Source organism: Microcebus murinus, chromosome 24 (genome assembly GCF_040939455.1).
Source record: "Microcebus murinus isolate Inina chromosome 24, M.murinus_Inina_mat1.0, whole genome shotgun sequence".
NCBI classification, from domain to species: domain Eukaryota; kingdom Metazoa; phylum Chordata; class Mammalia; order Primates; family Cheirogaleidae; genus Microcebus; species Microcebus murinus.
In genome coordinates, this window is record NC_134127.1 from 3,935,611 (window position 1) to 3,957,120 (window position 21,510).

Consider the following 21,510-nt stretch of genomic DNA (forward strand, 5'->3'; position numbering starts at 1 on the left):
TCCAAGTAATTGCTTGCCTGACGCAATAGGGCCCGCTGAGCCTCCAGGGTGTAAATCTTCCGGACAAGGGGCAGTTTTCTGCTTTTCCCTGCGAGGCCCAAGCCCAGCTCTTTTTCTGGGCCAGCCCAGCAGGTCTTGAATTCATTAAAGTTTGGGCCACTTGGCCAAGCCGTCTCCGGCACTCCTGCCAGGGCTGTGGGCTGCTTGGCACAACCCTCCCTGCCCTGTTCGCAGGAGACCGGCTGGCGGGAGGGAGGGGAGGGGGGCAGAGGGAGATCACAGGGTGCAGGAGGACAGCGAGGGACCTGGGGTGGGGGCAGTGGGAGAGCGCGGAGTCGCAGAGAGCCTCAAAACGCACTCTCAGTGTCAGAAGAAGGACCAGGATGTGGGCGTGACCTGTGGCTCTGCCCTGCACAGCTGTGCATGTTCTCAGAAAACACCCCGAGTCCTGGCTGCAGGGAAGCAAAGGGAACGCGTGGTCCATTTTGGACTGTCTGAAAATTCCCTGCGTGGCCTTGCCCTGCTCGCCTCCTCTTGCCTCCTCCTTTTCTCCGTGCTCTGGTTTCCATTTAAAAGCGGTGGCTCACGCCCGTGACCCCAGCACTCTGGGAGGCTAAGGTGGGAGGATCACTTGAGACCAGGAGTTCGAGACCAGCCTGAGCAAGAGGGAGACCCGGTCTCTGTAAAAAATAGAGAAATCGGCTGGTCCGAAGGTAGTGAGTTATCTCACGTGATTGTTCACAGTCAGTTACAGATTGAACTCCTTGTTCTACTACTTTCCCCCCTCCTCACTACTGCACTTGACTAGTCTTAAAAAAATAAAAAAAATAAAATAAATAAATAAAAAATAGAGAAATCAGCCGGGCGTAGTGGTGCGTGCCTGTAGTCCCAGCTACTCGGGAGGCTGAGGCAGGAGGATCGCTTGAGCCCAGGAGTTTGAGGTTGCTGTGAGCTGGGCTGACGCCACAGCTCTCTACCTGGGGGGACAGAATGACACCCTGCCTCAAAAAATAAAATAAAATAAAATAAATGCAAACATGCTCTTGCCTCCATTTCCCTCCTGCCTTCACTCTTCCCCCCCAGTGCCACACCCATCTGCGTCCCACCCCAGGCCCACTTCGCTGACACTGACGAGGGTCTGAATCAATTTGCCTTCCCCATCCTCGGGGAGGTGTCCCTCTCTGTTCAGTGGTACCCGAACACGTCTCCCACCCAGGTCTGTGAAACCTAACCTCTTGTGCCCCGTAGGAAAAGTCTCCTGGCCGGGCGTGGTGGCTCACACCTGTAATCCCAGCACTCTGGGAGGCCGAGGTGGGTGGATTGCTCAAGGTTGGGAGTTCGAAACCAGCCTGAGCGAGACCCCTGTCTCTACTAAAAATAGAAAGAAATTAATTGATCAACTAAAAATATATATACAAAAAAAAAATTAGCCGGGCATGGTGGCACGTACCTGTAGTCCCAGCTACTCGGGAGGCTGAGGCAGGAGGATCGCTTGAGCCCAGGAGTTTGAGGTTGCTGGGAGCTAGGCTGACGCCACGGCACTCACTCTAGCCGGGGCAACAGAGTGAGACTCTGTCTCAAAAAAAAAAAAAAAAAAACAGAAAGAAAAAAAGAAAAGTCTCCCGAGCACAGTCACTTGTGCCCAGATGTGTGAAGCAAAGACCCTGCGCTAGGTCAACCCGGGGATGTTTCCCTTTCCATCTTCCCTAACCGCGACCTTAAAGACTTAACCTCACTTCAGGCATCACCCACCAGGGCACGGATGCTCACAGGCGCAGAGTATTCTTTGCATTTTCCCCCGTGTAGACGACCTGGGCACTGCCCACTCCTCTCCCTCTGAGGCCAGCCTGCAGCCCAGGCCCATGAAACCACGTTAAGGAGCTTCTTGTCCTCACTGCTGGGACAGAGAAAGCAGGCTGTGAAACGCCACCGGCGGCGAACAAGGGGACGTGTGGAACCCTGCCCCGCCAAGGCTCTGGAGCACTCGGTTGCTCGTTACGGCTAGACTGACCTAGACACACACGCCTGCCCGGACACGGGAGCCCGCGCCGCCGAATGTTCCAGGCGCCCTGTGATTGTGGGATTCTCTGCGGGGGCCGCCCAGTGGTTTCTAGCCACGCTGGAGAAAACAACAGAAAGCGGCCCCACCCTTCCACTCCAGGGCAGGGATCAAAACCAGCCGCTGTGGGCTGTGCGGTCACTGCAGGGGGGGGAACGTTTGTCTTGGACTTTGATGTGCATCTCGCTGGAGACTTCTTTGGGGGGGGGGGGCGATGCTATCACCAGCACCGTCAGCAGATGGGATTTTTTTCACAGTGTGCAGATGTGCACGGCACTGGGACAGGCCAGTGAAGGTGGAGCCCTTCCGTGGCGTTTGGAGCTCTCTCTCGGGCACAGAGAGCTGCTGCTCCTTAGATGCCAGCGAGTTCCACGCCCACCCCTCGCCGTGCTCGTCTGAAATGGAGGGCAGACGCGCTTCTCTGCTCCGAAAACCCCACTTGCAGAGGGCCCTTGGGGGCCCCCGCAGAGGCTGAGCCAGAACCCTGCGTGGTTTGGCTGGTGGTCTCCGCCGCAGAGCTGAGGAGCTGCAAATACTCCCCTTCAAAAGGAAAGGCCGAGCCTTCGAAGCCCGCACAGGCCCGCCCAGAGCGCCACAGTCTCCAGCCACTGCGCTTCCCGGCAAGGCCCTGGGGACTTCCTCGCGGTGGGAATCAGAGCGAGTCCCACGTGGAGAGCAAGAGGGAACCAGCCACCCTCCCCGTGCGCACCCAGCCTGAGCCCCCTCCCCGGGAAGAGGGGGGCGTCTTGCTGTGCACCCCACAATCCGTGCGTGGCAGGAGGAGCGCGGCGAGGGCCGTTTGCTGGGCAGTGTGCCAGCCCCTCGCTAAGCGCTACGCACGCGTCTCCCAATGTCCCTCACACACCTCATTTCAAGGATGCGGGACGCAGAGGGCCTCTGTAATTAGACCAAGGCCACGCAGCTAGTAGGTGGCATATGCAGGACTCCAGCCTAGGTCTGGCTGACTTGCAGGACCACAGACGGCAAATTCATTTTATTTCTATGAAATCCCGGAAATCAGCCTCGCGATGCACGTGTGTGTGCGGTGCATGTGCGTGGGCCGAGTAGAATCAGTCTACTTCGAGAAGAAACCCTGCTACGGGGGCAGCGAACGTCTCTGAGAGAACGCAGGGGAGTCCTCTTGTGCGGTCCGCGCTTCCGCACTCCCCACCCACTCGGCTGCCTGGCGGAAGACGTCCCAGCGCTCACGCGGTCGGCTTCTAGTGACATCAGGGACAGCAAGCACAGCGGGTGGCTTCTGGGCCGCCAGGTAAGATTTCTGCTCCTACTGACTTCTGAGCACTAGCTCCCAGGTTTCCTGCTTGCTTGCCTTCTGCACAGGAGTGTTGAGAAGAGAAGGTGGGAATTTAAGCAAAATTAAAGAGAAGCGGCCGGGCACGGTGGCTCACGCCTGTCATCCTAGCACTCTGGGAGGCCGAGGCGGGAGGATTGCTCGACGTCAGGAGTTCGAGACCAGCCTGAGCAACAGTGAGACCTTGTCTCTACTAAAAAAAAAAAAAAAAAATAGAAAGAAATTAGCTGAACAACTAAAAATATATATAGAGAAAAAATGAGCCGGGCATGGTGGCACATGCCTGTATAGTCCCAGCTACTCGGGGAGAGGCTGAGGCAGGAGGATCGCTTGAGCCCAGGAGTTTGAGGTTGCTATGAGCGAGGCTGACGCCACGGCACACTAGCCCGGGCAACAGAGTGAGACTCTGTCTCAAATAAATAAATAAAGAGAAGCAAGGTGTAGAAGCAGAAGAGCAACAGTAATCGAGTGCGTCCCCAATGCTCAACCCCACGGCTGCGTGTGCGCATGAGCGTGTGCAGGTGCAGGGCGGGGAGGTTGGGGAGGGGAGGAACAGGAGGCCTTCAAGGCTCTTGAACACTGGTTAAGGAAGAAAGACCAATATTATATTAAACAGCCAAAAGCGGTTAGCGCGATACCGTACGGAAGTCCCGAGTTATTCAACAGCAACTGCGAGAGCCCCGGCCGGTGGGACTGGAGTGGTGAGAGGGGCTTCGGGGAGCGGGAAGGGAGCCGTAGCCGACCCCGGAAGCTGAGCGAGATGCAATCCAGCGCGGAGGAAGAGAGGGCACGCCCGCAGGGGGGCACACGCACCAGGACCACAAACAATAAATCAAACCTGCATTGTGCTTAAAATCACAAGCCGTTAGGGCTCAGAGGGTCCTCGGAGGCCGCGTAGTTCAGCCCTTGCCTTTGCAGACAGGAAAACAGAGGCCGACAGAAATGAAGTTGCAATGGCTAAGCCGCTTAACCTCCTCGGGCGCAGGGGACGTTTGTCTCCATGGAACTGGGATTGCTTTTGTAGACAAGATCTCGGTCGTCCTAATAACATCCTTGGGAACCAGCCAGGGAGACTGCGACGGAGACAAGAGCGGCGGTGGCGACTGGTCCTTTGTCAGTTGCGTGATGGTGAGTTGGAAAGGAACCAGGTCCCCGAGGTCTGCTCTGGCAGAGTCTCCAGGGCACGGCGGTGCCGTGGGAGGGAGCGGCAGGAGAGCCCCGGCCTCCCACCTGGCCGCACAGCGTCCACTCTCGCCGCTTCTGTTCTGTTCGCTGCCGTGCAGCCATCATTTTGTGCAGCAAAATTTCGAGCGTATCATCTGATGAAATTTCAGTAACTCTGTGCAATCCTGCAAGCACGGGCACAATCAACAGGCAGCCGTTTCCATCAACAGAAAAACTTTTCTCGTGCAGCCAGTGCTGTCGTAACCCTCCCCAGCCCCTGCCCTTGCCCCAGGCAACCACCCATCTGTTTTGCCTTTTCCGAAATTTCCTATGAATGGAATCAGACAGCATGCGGGCTTCTGTTTTGACTTCTTTCCCTTGGCATCCTATTTTTGAGGGCCATGCATGTTGCATCTATTAATATTTTGTTCCTTTTGGTTGCTGAGTAGTGTTTGGATATACCACAATCTGTTTATCTACTCAGCAGTAAAATATACAGACATTTGGATTCTTTCCATTTCTCTGGGGTCTTGTGGGGGTTCTTTTCTTTTTTTGTTTTATGAGACAGAGTCTCGCCCTATTGCCGGGGCTAGAGTGCATTGGTGTCAGCCCCTAGCTCACTGCGATCTCCAACTCCTGGGCTTAAGCGATCCTCCTGCCTCAGCCTCCCAAGTAGCTGGGACTACAGGTACACATGCCTGGCTAATTTTTCTATTTTTTTTTTGTAGAGACGCAGGGTCTTACACTATGTTGCTCAGGCTGGTTTCGAACTCCTGGCCTCAAGCGATCCTCCCACCTCAGCCTCCTGGGGTGCTAGGAGTATAGGTGTGAGCCACTGAGCCTGGCCAGGTTCTTTCCAGTTTTGAGCTATTTTGAATAAAGCTTCTGTGAACATTCATGTACAAGTCTTTGTGTGGACATATGTTTTCATTTCTCTTGGGTAACTATCTAGGAGTGGGGTTGCTGGGTCATAGGGTAAGTATATGCTTAGTTTTATATGACAATGTTTTCCAGAGTGTGTGTACAATTTTTGCACTGCCTGTAGAAGAGCTCTAGCTGCTCTGTATCCTCACCAACACTTGGGTTAATCAGTCTTTTCTCACTCCGCCCATTCTGGCGGGTGTATAGCAGTATCTCATGGAGGGCTTAATATGCATTGACCTCGTTACTAGTGATGTTGGCATCTTTTCATATGTTGGCTGGCCATTCACATATGTCTATTCAAATGAAAAGTGTCTATTCAAATCCTTTGCCCTTTCTTTTACTGCTTGCTTGTCTTATTACTGAATGGTAAGAGTTCTCTGTATATTCAAATACAAGCTCTCTATTCTGTGTGTGCTTTACAGATATTTTTTCTCAGTCACTGGCTTCTTTTGTGTCTTCTTAACTATCTTTTTTTGAAGACAGAGCTTCACTCTGTTGCCCTAGCTAGATGTCGTCAGAGTTCACTGCAACCTCAAACTCCTGGGCTCAAGCAATCCTCCTGCCTCAGCCTCCTGAGTAGCTGGGACTACGGGTGCACGCCATCACTTCCCGATAATTTTTCTATTTTTTGTAGAGACCGCATCTCACTCTTGCTCAGGCTGGTCTCGAACTCCTGACCTCAAGTGATCCGCCTGCCTTGGCCTCCAGGACTGCTAGAATTACACCTGTGAGCCACCACACACACTCTTTCTTAACTGTCTTTTGGACAGCAAAAGTCTTTAATTTTGATGGAACTAATTTTATCAACTGGTCTGTACCTTTTATATTTGTAAGAAACATTTGTTTGACCTAATGCAATAAAGATTCCTCTTTTATATTTTCTTCTAGTTTTGGTTCTCACACTTAGGTTTATAATTCATTTGGAGTTAATTTTTCTGCAGGGTTTAAGGTAAGAAACAAGGTTTAGTTTTTTGCATATAGATATTGTGCAGTTTTTTCATACAGATACTTACCATATGTTCAAAACACTCCTTTATCCAACTGAGTTGCTTTGGCACCTTGGTAAAAAAAAAAAAAAAAAAAAAAACAATTGATGATTTTTAGGACAGCAAAACTATTCTGTATGATACTATAATTGTAGATATGTCACTATATATTTTTCCAAACTGATAGAAGGTACAACACCAGGGGAATGTACATTATACCCTAATGTAAACTATGGACTTTGAGTGATAACAACATGTCAACACGGGGCGTCAGTTGTAATAAACGTACCATGTTGCATGTCGATAGGAGGGGCTGTTCATGTGCGGGGCTAGCAAGTACCTGGGAGCTCTCCGCACTGTTTGCTCAATTTGCTGTGAATCTAAAATTCCTCTAAAAATAAAGTTTGCCTTTAAAAAATAAGAAAAAAGTCTATTTTTCAAAAAAAAATCAATTGCCTATATAAATGAGGGTCTATTTCTGGACTCTATTCCGTTTCATTAACCTAATATGTATATTTATTTCAATACCATATTGATCACTATAATTTTATGGTAAGTTTTTAAATCAGGTAATGTAAGTGATCCAACTTACATTCTTTTTTTTTTTTTTTTTTTTTGAGACAGGGTCACACTCTGTTGCCCAGGCTAGAGTGAGTGCTGTGGCATCAGCCTAGCTCACAGCAACCTCAATCTCCTGGGCTCAAGCAATCCTTTTGCTTTAGCCTCTTTTTTTTTTTTTTATTTTTTTTTTTTTTTATTTTTTTGAGACAGAGTCTCGCTTTGTTGCCCAGGCTAGAGTGAGTGCCGTGGCGTCAGCCTAGCTCACAGCAACCTCAAACTCCTGGGCTCAAGTGATCCTTCTGCCTCAGCCTCCCGGGTAGCTGGGACTACAGGCATGCACCACCATGCCCGGCTAATTTTTTTTTTATATATATATCAGTTGGCCAATTAATTTCTTTCTATTTATAGTAGAGACGGGGTCTCGCTCTTGCTCAGGCTGGTTTTGAACTCCTGACCTTGAGCAATCCGCCCGCCTCGGCCTCCCAAGAGCTAGGATTACAGGCGTGAGCCACAGCGCCCGGCCTGCTTCAGCCTCTTGAATAGCTGAGACTACAGGCATGCGCCACCATGCCCGGCTACTTTTTTTTTTTTTTCTATATATATTAGTTGGCCAATGAATTTCTTTCTATTTATAGTAGAGACGGGGTCTCGCTCTTGCTCAGGCTGGTTTCGAACTCCTGACCTCGGAGCAATCCGCCGCCTCGGCCTCCCAGAGTGCTAGGATTACAGACGTGAGCCACCGCGCCCGGCCTCCAACTTACATTCTAATAATCATTCTAGCAGGTATGAGGCGATAGCTCATTGTGGTTTTAATTTGCATTCCTCTGGTGATTAGTGATGTCGAGCATTTGTCATATACCTGTTCACCATTTGTATGTCTTCTTTTGAGAAATGTCTATTCAGGTAGGTCCTTTGCTCATTTTCGAATAGGGATATTTGTTTTCTTGCTATTGAGTTGTTTGAGTCCCCTGCATATTTTTGGATATTAACCCTTTATCAGATGTATGGTTTGCAAATAGTTTCTCTTATTCCATAGGTTGTTTCTTATTGGCTTCTTAGCTATCCTTCTTTGCAGCATTTTTAGTGATTGCTCTGGGAATTGCAATATACATCCTTAAAGTTTTACAGTATGCTTAGAGTCAATATTGTACCATTTCAATAAATTATGGAAACTTTGCAACTGTGTTGGTCCATATTCTCTTGCCCTACCCCATCCTTTATGTTACAATTGAAATATATATGTTATATTCCATGTATATGAAGTATATACATTTCCTTTGGTATTTCTTGTATTGCATCTTTGCTAGCAGTGAATTCTCTTTCACCTGAAAATGTCTGTATTTAACCTTGATTCTTGAAGGATATTTTCACTGGCTACAGAATTCTGGGTTGACAGTTTTTTCTTTCTGTGATTTAAAGATATTTCAGTCTTCCAGCCTCCATGATTTCTGATGAGAAAACAGCCCCAAATTGAATTGTTGTTCCCATGTATATTATGTGTCATTTTTCTTTTGCTACCTTCAAGATTTGTTCTTTATCTTTGAAAGTCCATAGTTTGTCTAAGATGCATCTTTTTCTCTCTGTTCTTCAACTTGGATGATTTCTATTGCTCTATTTTCAAGTTCACTTTCTATTTCCTTTGTCATCTCCATTGGATGTTAAGTTCAGCCAGTAAATTTTGATTTTTGGCATTGTATTTTTCGGTTCTAAAATGTCCTTTTCGTTCTCTTTCTTTTAAATCATTTCTCTTTCTCTACTGCAATTTCCTATCTTTTGATTCATTATGAGCATATTTCATTTCACCTCATCGAGCATAGTTATAATAACAGCCATTTAAAAATCTTCGGCTGCTAGTTCTGGTATCTGGATCACTTCAGGGTCATTTGCAATTTTTTTTTCTTTTCTCTTAAGAAAATGTTCCATTTTCATGGCTCTTGCTATATTAGGGAAATGTCTATTGTAACAAGGTCACCACAAATGTTCAGTTGTAGAAAAGTTTGATTCTATTCTTTTTTTCTCTGATGAGAACCACAAACTCTGTTCTTGGACAGCAGTTCCTGTGTCTGTTCAAATATTTTCTCTTTAACTGAATCCCTTTTGGTCTGTTCTGTGCGTTTGGAGGATTGGGAGAGAGGTGGGTGCTTAGCATTTGGGATCTTCTTTGGCTCCCCACCCCCCTCCGTGGTTCCCCCACTCTCTTCAGCGCCACAATTCCCTGGCGTGGTTGTCTGGTTTCCCAATCCAGAAAGACTCGAGCGTGTCCACCAGCGCCCCTGCCACCTCTGCCGTCCTGTCAGCTGCACCTGGCCCCGGGAAAGAAGCCGCAAAAAAAAAAAAAAAAATGAGAACTCACTTTGTAAAACTCCTTTCCTCTGAGGATGTCCTTTCCTCCAAAGTCTGTCTGCTTCTGTTCATTCTTCAGTGTCTAATGTAGCTGTTTTTGGTTACTCGTCCAGATTTTTAGTTGATTTTTATAGAACGGTCTGTCTGGTAAGATCTTACTTACTCTGTCATTACTGGAAGCAGAAAGCCCAGGATAATTTTTTTAAGAAGCAATAATACCATGTCGCTCCCTTCTAAAATCTTACAGGCATCTTATCATTGCCCTTAATGTCCAAAATCCTTAGTGTGACCTATCTGAGTATAGGGCAGAAGGTACCTGCCTTACTAAGGGTTTTCCAGAGAAATAGAACCAATAAGACATATTTGTATGTATGCAAACAAATGTATTATAAAGTATTAGCTCACATGATTATGGACTCTAAGAACTCCTACAATCTAGAGACCCGGGAAGGCCGGTAGTGTAGTTCAAAGCCCTGAGAACCAGCGAGCCAAAGAGCCGCTGGTGTGGATTCCAGCCAAGTCAAGGCTGAGCGCCGAGGGCCGGGGAAGATGGATGTAGTCGGGCAGGGAGTGAATGCCACGTTCCTCTCCCCTTTCTTCTATTCAGGCCCCAATGGGCTGGATGAAGCCCATCCATATGCGGAGGGAGAGCTTCTTTATTCAGTCTGCCGATTCCAACGCAATCTCTCCTGGAAATACCCTCACAGACCCACCCCGAGATAATATTCCACCAGCTCTCTGGGCATTCCTTGGCCCAATCAGGTTGACTCATAAAAATTAACCATCACGGCAGTCTCAGCTGGGATTTTGAGGATAGTTTGATGAAGAGACATTCACAGAGGCTGAGGGAAATCAAAAGACGGGCGAAGGCGCTCCGGGTCTAGCAAACAGGGAAGCCGTGGTGACTGCTAGGCCTGAACGGGCACAGGGAGTAGAAAACCCAAACCGAAAAGGCTGGAGCCATGGAAGGGGGGCCACCCAACAGGACACAGCCGCTGCCAGAATGTGGGCACCCAGCGGGGAGAGGGCAGGAGGACGTGCCATGACTCCTCTTCCCCGTGTTCTCCATGGCCCAGACCCGGCTGGAAGCCAGAGGGCAAGAGAGCCCCGGCGACTCGGTCTTCAGTGGGCGGCCTCCGGGGCTGCAGAGCAGGACAGAGAGGGACCCTCCTCGGCCTGGGCCTGCCCTGGGGTCCCCTCCATCCCGGGCATGCTGGACCTCCTCCAGTTCATCCGACAGTCCTCTCCCTCCTCTGCCACAAGATGTTCCTCCTGTGACTGTCTCCCCGTCTTTGCCAGCCTCGCCCCTCTTCAGCCTCCTACCGTCAGCCGCAATCCCTCAGAGAGGTCTTCCGTGACTGGGTCCCAGACTAGGAAGTGACTCCCTCTCATCTATTTCTGAAGCTGCCCCCGTACTTCTGTCTCACAACGCCAGGCTCACTAGCGAATCATCCATCCCGTATTGCGATTAGTTCCTTGCTTCCCAAAGACCTGCCTTTGCCAACAAACTATGAGCTCAAGGAGGGCAGGGGCAAGCTCTGTCTTGCTCACCACTCTGTCTGCAGTGCTAGCTCAGAAGCTGGCACTAATGCTCGCTCATACTAGTGCTCAACACACACGTGTTGACTGATCAATCAACATGCCTGTCTCTCTTGCTGCAATACGAGAGGACTGATTGCTTTCCATGAATTCCTGAATCCCCATCCCCTAGCATGTCATAGGCCCTCGAAAATGTGGTCGGAGGCAGGGCGCGGTGGCTCGCGCCTGTCATCCTAGCACTCTGGGAGGCCGAGGCGGGCGGATCACTCAAGGTCAGGAGTTCGAAACCAGCCTGAGCAAGAGCGAGACCCTGTCTCTACTAAAAATACAAAGAAATTAATTGACCAACTAAAAATATATAGAAAAAAATTAGCCGGGCATGGTGGCGCGTGCCTGTAGTCCCAGTTATTCGGGAGGCCGAGGCAGGAGGATCGCTTGAGCCCAGGAGTTTGAGGTTGCTGTGAGCTAGGCTGACGCCACGGCACTCTAGCCAGGGCAACAGAGTGAGACTCTGTCTGGAAAAAAAAATGTGGTCAGATATATTGGTACACAATACGATTTATATTTTAAACCTATGCTACATTTGAAAGTAATGAATTCCATTAATTTAATGTCCATTGCAAAAAGTCACCCCTCTTTTTATGTGTCCTAAAATTTCCTCTTTCAAGCTAGGAGGCTGCCCCCTGCCCCCCAGGTTTGTGATTCTCAGGTTTGGGAGCCACGTCCGTGTCCACCTTTGCAGCATGTCTCTGCGGCCCTCACTCTGCCAACTCTCGCACGTTTGACTTTCCAGTTCAAAGGGACTGCATCTCTGCGGTCTCTTTATGCTTGGCCAGACTTAAGGCCCTAGAGTACTTTCTCCTTCTCTTCTAGAATTTCTCAAACTCCATCATGCATTATTGATCAGCCAAGATCAGAGATGTCCATAGCACTGTGTTCAACTGCTGGGTTCTTGCGCCCAAGAAGGACAGGGTTCTCTCTTTCCTTGTTCTCTCAGTCCTTGTCCTCATGGGCAAGTCAGTCAAAGCCTTGGTAAGTCAGCCTTTCTTCATCTATAAAACAGCAATGACATCTGCTGTAGCAATTGCTGACTAACAAGCCACACAAAAACCTACTGACTTACAACAACCATTTTATGTGCTCATGATTCTGTGAGTCAGCCGTTTGGGTTGGGCTCAGTTGGTGGTTCTTCTGCTGCTGGTCTTGCCTGGGGTCACTCATGCAGCTGTGGTCAGCTGGCAGTTCAGCTGCATAGAGTTCCCAGCAATGAGAGAAGGCAAAACCCCCAGTACACAAGCACTTTTCCAGCCTATGTTTACATCACTTTTGCTAAGGGCACACTGACCAAAGCAAGTCACACGGTCAGGCCCAGCACCCTTGCCAAAGGGGGCTACACAAAGGCGTGGATACAGGAAGAATGATTCATCGGGGCCCATCACTGCAAGAGTCTCCCTTACCTTTTACTTAGAGAGCTGTGGTGAGGAACTAGCAAGATAGTGCTTGCACACTGCAGTGTACAATATCGATGCAAGTTATTATTTAATCAAGCTATGTAATTCCATCATTGACCTTCTATTGATGGTGTATCTGGGATCTTTCAATGCCCCCTATTAGATTCGAGTCTCTTTGGCATGGTGTTATACGTTGAGTCGTATTCCCCCAAAAAGATATGCTAAAGTCCCAATCCCCAGTGCCTCAGAATGTGAACGTATTTGGACGTAGTCATTGCAGACGTGGCTGGGTAAGTTAAGACGAGGTCCTACTGCGGTAGGGTGGATCTTTAACCCAACCTGGCTGCTGTGCTTATAGGAAGATGGCCATGCACAGAAGTACGCAGGAGAACACCACGAGAAGACAGACAGACTCGGAGACTGGAGTTGTGCTGCCACAAGCCCAGGGACATCGAGGGCTACCAGAAGGTGGAAGAGGAAAGGAGGGACCCTCCCCGGGAGCCTCCAGAGGGCCATGGCTCTGCGCACACCTTGATTTTGGACTAAAGCCTTCAGAAATGTGGCACAAAAAAAATATCTGTCGTTTGAAGCCACCCAGTTGGTGGCACACCCAGTTGGTGGCATGTTACTACTGCAGCCCTGGGAAACTAATACTATGATAAATGTATTTAACTCCCCATCGGCTTCATCTAAAGAGGCTTGAGATAGAATTAAACCAGGAGTCTTTGATTGGGAGTCAAGAGTTTAGGACGCTCACCGTCTGTGGCACTTGACCACGTCATTTCTCCTTTCTGGGCCTTAGTTTCCATATCTGTCAGAATGAGGGCTGCAGTATGTCCACGTTCCCACAGTATGGTGCGGGTGCACTACGATAAGGTGCTTGGGATGATTTTACATGGGCCCGTGGACAAACATTTTAAAATTGTGATGTTTAATATTAATCACGGCTATCTTAACTATATGGCTACAAGTAGGGCTGGTTCTCTATTTACGTTGGTAACATAAAACCATGCAGGGTTTTGCAAAGTCTTCATTTAAATAAAACTATGAGTAAATAATAGAACAGTTGGCATATGTATATGGCAAAAACTGTGAAAGCGGTATGTGAAAGACTCACATTTGGGGAAACACTGCACTATATATTCTCACAAAAGATCCTTCCAGATCAGAAATGCTAGGATTCTGTGGGGCCCATAAACATGATGCCCACCAGAATGAAAGACAGGGGAGGCACTGGGGGAAGACAGGCGGCAGTCAGCAAAGAAATGAGAGAAGCCTGGGCGGCTCGGGAGAGCCCAGGAGGGGCAGCAAGACCCTCATCCCTCTTGGGAGTGTCCCCTGATTCGGGAGCTGTTTGCTCCACATCCGTCAGATGTCCTTATCTCCACACGCGACCGTCTCCTTAGCTGGCTTTGCCGGGATGTGCCATGCCCTGTCTAAGCTTCTATGACTGAAGGACCCGGGTCCTGAGACACAAACCACCTCCCCTACTGAAGACGCAAATGGCAGTAATAGCAATGTAGGAAGCTGGAAAATCTCTCCGTTGGACTTGCCTGCAGGCTGCGTTCTGGTTTTCATACTAGGGTATAATATGGGGTCACATTTGACCATAAGAGGCTAACAGGTGGCAAAAGAAAAAAAGGGCAAGGAGCATGAAGACCAATGCGTCACAGTCTTACGGAAGGCCCTTCGTACTGGACGAGACCTCAGAGGTCACGTGGCCACTAGTGCATCCCCCTTGGATGTCTTCCAGCTTCTCCTGAAACAGATCCACTGGCAAGCCAGCCCTTCCACGCCAAGCGGCACTCAGGGTTAGAAATGCCCCTCTCTCTGCCGGACTCTGCAGACTCCCTTCTCATAGATTAGATTAGCCGGGCATGGTGGCGCAGGCCTGTAGTCCCAGCTACTCGGGAGGCTGAGGCAGGAGGATCGCTTGAGCCCAGGAAATTGAGGTTGCTGTGAGCTAGGCTGACGCCACGGCACTCACTCTAGCCTGGGCAACAGAGTGAGGCTCTGTCTCAAAAAAAAAAAAGATTAAATGAAGTCACAAGAAGGGGATACTAATCTGATAGGATAAGTCCCTTACAGGAAATCCCTCTGTCCCTGAGCACACTCATCGAGGAAGGCCACCGAGTGCACAGTGAGGAGGAGGGAGGACTTTGCCACCTGGGACAAGAGGCAGGGGTGGTGGCAATAGAATATGAACAAAGGACTGAATCGGGTCAACCCCAGGAGTGGGTGTGGGAGGGTGACAGGGCTCCAGCACTTCTCAGTGAGAAGAGCGCTGGGAGCCACAACCTCTTTGCCAAGTTATTTTGTCCTTTCTTCTTTCCTCCTTTCCCCTGCAGCCGCCAAGGCGGAAAGGCCCAGAGATTCCCTAACGGTTTACAGGAAGCGTCCCAACAACATTCGTTCACAGCAGAGCTTTGATTCTCCCAATAGAACGGGCGGCTCCCTGGATATTCCTACCATTCTTCCTACCCAGGGGTTTTCTTCCATCAGCAGCCAGTTCTGGGGGGTTAGAGAGCCCCAACTTACTAACTTGAGCAGAGTCCAAGTTCCTTGGGGTCTGAGGTCCGTTTGGGGACGAGGGTTTGGCCCGCAGGTCCCTTCCTTCTTGGATCCGACAAGAAGTGGGCAGGCCCCAGGCAGCTGTGCGGAGTATTTGTGTTGCGCAAAAGGCCGACTCAGCCCTCCTTCCTGCCGAGGCCAGCAAGCCACGCTCCCAACAGCTTGGGCGTGGGGTGTCCTCTGCACTAGCGGGACAGTCTCCCAGGAGCCACGCCTCAGCTTGTGCAGGCCCTGTCCCCAAAGGCGGCGCCAGGCCCCTTTGCATCTCTTCCCTCACCCCGGCCTTCCACCCTTTTCTCACAGAGCCCGTGACAACCGACGAGCAGGACTCCGGGACAGCGTGTCGGTGGCGACATGGCCTGGGCTGAGCCGGGGTGTCGGGGGCCGTGGCAGGACAGGGGGCCCGGGGACACGTGCTGCAGCCACACACTTGCCGTGCACCTTCAGCCCAAGCCCCCGCGTGAGCCGCACCCACCCACAGTCTCACTTCACACGGCCGAGGGCGGAGCGATGGGACTTAGAGAGGACCGTAAGCAGCGACAGCAAAGCCGGAATGCTGACCGCGGAAGGGACAGAGTCGCTCCGGCTCTTTGCTTCAGGAATTAACCGGAAGGAGACGAGTCTGGGGACAGAGGAGGCCCAAAGTGCGGTCAGCCTCCGGTGCGACTGACCACGTGCAGGCAGCTGCCTCCCTGTCCCCCGGCTTCTGCCCCCTGACGGCCCCACGCACGCTGGGATCGCTCTCCGGAGGGACGTGCCCCAGACCCCAGCCGCCACTCCCGAGCCCAGGCCTGGATGCTGCGGTCCCCCGGTGCTCCTGAACGAAAGCCACCCTGGGAGAGGACCCCCTCCCCCACCCCGAACTTCCCTGCACCCCTGAGCGCCTAAACCCGCCGCGCACTGGGAACAAAAGACAAGGCATAAACGTAACACGAAAGAGTGGCACAGGAGCAAGGCGAGGGTCCGGCCGGCCCAACCCCAGAATGATCTGGGAGGCCATCGGGCGTGTTTTCTCCAAACACCTGTTGGAATGGAAGCTCGGGGCCCACCCCAAGGGTCCGCACTGGGCCCGGGTCCTCCGCAGCCCGAGGTGGGGACCGACAGCGGGTGTCCCTGCGCTGCCCGTCTCCGGGATGGCGTTAAAGAGCAGCCAGCCGGGGCGGAGCCCCCAAGGGCAGGGTCTGGTGCTGAGCTCTTTGTAAGCGAGACCCAGGGCCCCAGCTTAATTAGAATTCCTGCCTGGGATGCAGGCCTGTGGCTGCCAGCCCCGGCCTCAAGCCATTGGTCACAGCCCGTAAAGGCCACACACGAGTCCCGGAGCCTGGACGGGCTTGGTCCCTTGGGGGGGGCGTCTCGGAGGCCCTGTGATGCCTGCCTGCGACCCCGGGCTCCCAGGACTGCGCCCAAAGCCCCTTTTCGTCATGCTGTGCATGTAGTGACAGCCGGTAGCGATCTAGGGGCCAGCCGGTGGGGTCTGGGCGTGCTCCCCACGCCGTCTGAGAGGGTGCCCCATGCCCACCTGGAACCCAGCTGCAGGAACTGCCATTCCAACCTTCACGTGTCCAGGACAGCCGCAGGGCCGGCAGAGGATGAGCCCACCTGCCCCGTGAGGCCCCATCGTTTGCGAAGATTCATATCAAACAAACACCTCTAAAACTGTGAAATGTGCTATAAACTCCCAACCGGGTTCCACCACGCTGCCACCGGCCCTGGCAGAGCCACCGACACGAGCAGGGGCAAGGCTGTGGCTCCCCCCTCCCCCACCCCCAGCATCTCCGAGGCTGTGTCCCCAGAGGAAAGAGTGCTGGCCCGCCCGCCAATCTCCACGGTGTGACCCTGAAGTCTCCACATACTCACCTTGCAAGGGACACCCAGAAATGTCTTTAGATTTCACTTTGATATTCTGGATCCTGCTAAGCTGTTTTCATAGGGGTGAGCCCTTCCAGGGATTTGCAGTCATGTACACTTTAGTATGAATGAAAGATCTAAAACCAAGATGAATTTAGAGAATGAGGAGGTGGGAGCCCAGGGTACCAGAGTTCTGAGGGGAAAGGAAGTGAAAGGATCAGGAGACACCGGGCTCTGAATTCAGTCATCTAAGTCAGGGGAAGTTCTAGTCATTCATCAGTGACACACTGTGGTTAAGCGCAGGTTGCTGGGGTTTGAATCCTGGAGTGGCCACTTACTGGCCGAAAACCAGCTTAGACAAGTTACTTAACAGCTGAAAATGAAGGAAATCTTAGCACACTCCTCCAATGTTGCAGTAAAGACTGGGTAAGTCAGGCCGGGCGCGGTGGCTCATGCCTGTCATCCTAGCACTCTGGGAGGCCGAGGCGGGAGGATCGCTCGAGGTCAGGAGTTCAAAACCAGCCTGAGCAAGAGCGAGACCCCTGTCTCTACTATAAATAGAAAGAAATTAATTGGCCAACTAATATATATATAGAAAAAATTAGCCAGGCATGGTGGCGCATGCCTGTAGTCCCAGCTACCTGGGAGGCTGAGGCAGGAGGATCGCTTGAGCCCAGGGGTTTGAGGTTGCTGTGAGCTAGGCTGACGCCACGGCACTCACTCTAGCCTGGGCAACAAAGCGAGACTCTGTCTCAAGAAAAAAAAAAAAAAAAAGCCTGGGTAAGTCGATGCATGTGCACGTGGAAAGCATTATGAGAACAGAGTCTGCCGCCCGTGCCATAAGTAAGCACCATATAAACATTGCTGCAGGTTGAGTATCCATTATCTGAAATACTTGGGACCAGAAGTATTTTGAGTTCAGATTTTTTTGTTGTTGTTATTTTGTAATATTTGCATCATCCTGGTTGAGCATCCCAAATCCCAAACTTTTTGAGTGCGTCTTGTCAGCACTCGAAAAGTTTCAGATTTTGGAGCATTTCAGATTTCCGATTGGGCATGCCCCCATACTGTTAGCTACAGGATGAGGGAGGGACCCTGGAGCGTGTGTCTCGGCATTCCACCCACAGGGTGGTGGCGCTCCAGGAAGCAGTCTTTGAGAGAGTCTCCCGCTCGGAAGGTGAGCACTTCCTTGCTCCCCTGAGGAACGTTCTGGAGTGGGCAGGCAGGGGAAAGTTCAGGGAGGTCCCTGGAGAGGCCCTGAACCCTCCAGCCCTCCGCCTGCAGGACTCCACTCTGCATAGTCACCAACCTTCTATCTCGCGTGCAAACTCGGAGCCACAATAACAAATCAATTCCCAACCACTGCAGCCTGTAATAATCCCTTTCACTGGCTCTCCAGGGCTGCGGCAGGGAGCACCTAATTAACTAATAGCTGAGATCTGGGGCTTCTTCTCCTGGGAGACGCCTCACTGAATCCCCTCCCTGGAGCCTTCCCTGTCTCGCTGATAGGATCTCCCGGCCGGCAGGGAGATGGGCAAGCAGTTAGAATGTGGGAATATGAGGCCACTGTGCTAATGGAGATGAGTGATAAATAAATACATTCCATTTAATTAACTAAAACAATCATTACGCAGACTTAATGTCCTCCTGTAAGGTCTGATCTTAATGTTGCCGTTAAGAAAGGTCAATACATCATAACGTTAATAATCTGTGAGGGAGGCTTTCCGCTGGCTTCATCTCCCCACTTGCATATTTTCAAAATAGTCAGATTCTTCAAGATGCAGCCCTGACTTGTGCAATCCTCTATCCCACAGCATTATTCACTGCATGCCTACTGCATGCTGCCACCAAGCTAGGCACGAGGGACACGTCTATGAACCGACAGCAGTGGTCTCAGAGGGGGTGCACGCCCCACCTCCATCCCGGGGAGGGACACCAGGTGATCTTATTTTCAATAAGAAAATACTAGAAGTTCCATTTTCTATTTTATTTATTATATATGTATTTTTGAGACAAGGTCTCACTCTGTTGCCCAGGCTAGAGTGCAGTGACATCATCATAGCATATTGTAGACTCAACTCCGGGGCTCAAGCGATCCTCCTGCCTCAGCCTCCCAAACAGCTGGCATTACAGGTGCATGCCACCGCACTCGCCTAATTTTTGTATTTTTTGTAGAGTTGGGGTCTCGTAAGTTGCTCAGGCTGGTCTCAAACTCCTAACCTCAGGTGGTGATCCTCCTGCCTCAGCCTCCCAAAGTGCTGAGTTTACAGGCGTGAGTCACTGTGCCTGGCCACTATTTATTTTTAAGCTTGCCCCATTAATTTCTATTTTTGTGTTTCCTTTATAATGAGTAATATATGAGTACAGACATACATGGGTTTAATTTTTAAATAAGTGCCCAGATATTGAAGGTACATACCCAATACATTTTATCCATGGGGTGCCTGATCAGAGGAGTTTCAAGCCCACTGACGTAGAGCAGTGGTTCTAGGACAGACCTGAGGGAGATGGGTGAGAGGATTCCAATCTCCCTGGGAGATGTCTTCAAAATACACTTGCCCATCCCCCTGGAGGAGCCCTGGGACTCTCAGGGGAAGACATGAAAACCATTTGTGATTTTTTAAAAAGCTCTAGGCAGTACAATTCACAATTGCAAAGATGTGGAAACAACCCAAGTGCCCATCAATACACGAGTGGATTAATAAAATGTAGTATATGTATATACCATGGAATACTACTCAGCTCTAAGAAACAACAGTGACATAGCACCTCTTGCATTTTCCTGGATAGAGCTAGAACCCATTCTACTAAGTGAAGTATCTCGAGAATGGAAAAAACAAGCACCACATGTACTCACCAGCAAATTGGTTTTAACTGATCAACATCTAAATGTGCGTATAGGAATACCATTTATTGGACGTCCGGCAGATGGGAGGGGGAAGGAATGGGTATTTACATACATAATGAGTGCGATGCGCACCATCTGGGGGATGGCTCGCTTGAAGCTCTGACTTGGGGGGTGGGGGTGGCAAGGCAACATATGTAAGCTAAACATTTGTACTCCATAGTATGCTGAAATAAAAAAAAAAAGCTCTAGGTGTTCCTGAGCTAATCCTAGCCCCTCTCTGCTCCCTGCTGAGGGCTGCCTGCTTGCTGACGGCTCCTAGGAAGCCCTCTGCAAGCCCCTTTCCCAGCCTGCACGGTGGCGGCCTGGGGGCACGGATAGCGTTTCTGGTCTAATTCGCATAATTCGGGACTTAGCTGTAACCGCCTGCATCGTGGCATCATTTCGGTCAGCGCCCGACCGCAGGTGGGATGGTGAGCCCGCAAGATTGTACCAGGTTTTCCCTGCACCTTTTCTATGTTCGCATATGCTCAGACACACAAATACTCACCGCTGTGTTCCAGTCCTTCGCAGTCCAGTAACCCGCCATACAGGTGTGCAGAATAGGAGCCGCAGGTATTCCGTACAGCCTGGGAGCGCAGCCGGCCACCTCGCCGAGGCGTGTGTAAGTGCACTCCGTGATGTCCCCATGGCGATGAAATCGCCTAGCGACACATTTCTCAGACTTCACTTCGGGGATGGAGTCTGACACATCGGTCAGATCGGAAGCTCCCTGGGGACGGAGTTCACTTCTCCCTCCCAAGTATGTGGCGCATGGCAGCGCCCCCACAGCTGGATGGACCCCGGCCAGGGAGAGCCGCTGCCCCTCCAGCGTGCAGAAACTGCGGGCGGGCTCGCCGTCGGACCCGGCGCCTCTTTCCAGAAGGGTGGGAAAGCGCTCTGGGAGCCAAGAGCCAAGGGAAGAAGGGCTGAGTGGTGGCCTCCACACCTCACCTTTGGGAGACATCGTTGAGTCACGCACCTCACCGGGCAGGTCTGGGAGGGGGACTCCTGGGGCTTTGTCGCCGTGAAAGTGCCCACGGTCTCACTTTTCCAGGCAGGACGAGGAAAGCTAGGACGGGCACTTACCCTTCTCCCAACTTTCCCCACCCTCCTGGTCCCCCGGCACCCATTGCCCGCCCTCCTAGAGAGCCCGTTGTCCCAGAGGCGGTTACACTGGGACCTCACCGCCCGGCTCTCGTCCGTGCGCCCGCAGGGCTGGCTGGGGAAGGGGAGGAGGAGTTAGGGGGCCTGGAGGGAGCACAGTGGGGCAAACCCTCGAGCTCGGTGTGCCGGCTGCACAGCTTCGAGCCCCCTCGGTGCACCGCCCGCGGCCCCCGCTCAGGCCAGGGCCGGGCACGCGACCCCCGGCCGACCGGCAGCCTTTGAGGGGCTGGAGTGAAGAGCTCTCCCATCTGACCAGCTTCCTGCACAGGTGGCATCGAGAGAAAGAGAAGGTTGGAAGCTAGCCAGAAGTGACACACGCCCAGAGAGACGAGCCTGCCAGGGCAGGGACCCCAAGAGAGCGTGGGGCAAGAAGCCAGTTCCCAGCACGACCCTGACAACCAGCCACGCTGACTCTAGTGCTGTGGCACCGCACGCCCCTGTCCCCCAGGTGACTGGGGAAGCATCAGCTCTTTGCAAAGGCGAGAGCCAAGCACAGATGTTGAGGGTTTCAGGTGGCGTCTGCAGCCATGTGGGGTGGGACCACATGGGACCCGCCCTCTGGAAGCAGCAGCAGGGCCTGCTCCCACCCCACCCCACCACCCCCGAGGGAGGCCAGGTGCTGTCCCCTGGTCTTCAGGGTGACCTGGACAACAGGGCTGTGTGGGTCCAGCAAGCCGTCAGCCCTGCGGAGCTGGGACCCT

The 21,510-nt window shown here is 51.5% G+C and overlaps 1 long non-coding RNA gene across 1 annotated transcript; it reads right to left on the reverse strand.

Annotated features, from left to right (window-relative positions):
- Positions 1-4,215: 4,215 nt before the first annotated feature.
- Positions 4,216-15,017, reverse strand: LOC142864140 (uncharacterized). Its single transcript, XR_012914725.1, has 3 exons — positions 14,878-15,017; positions 6,473-6,517; positions 4,216-4,720 (listed from the first exon to the last, which is right to left on the reverse strand). It is a non-coding gene; the product is annotated as an uncharacterized LOC142864140 (long non-coding RNA).
- Positions 15,018-21,510: the final 6,493 nt, after the last annotated feature.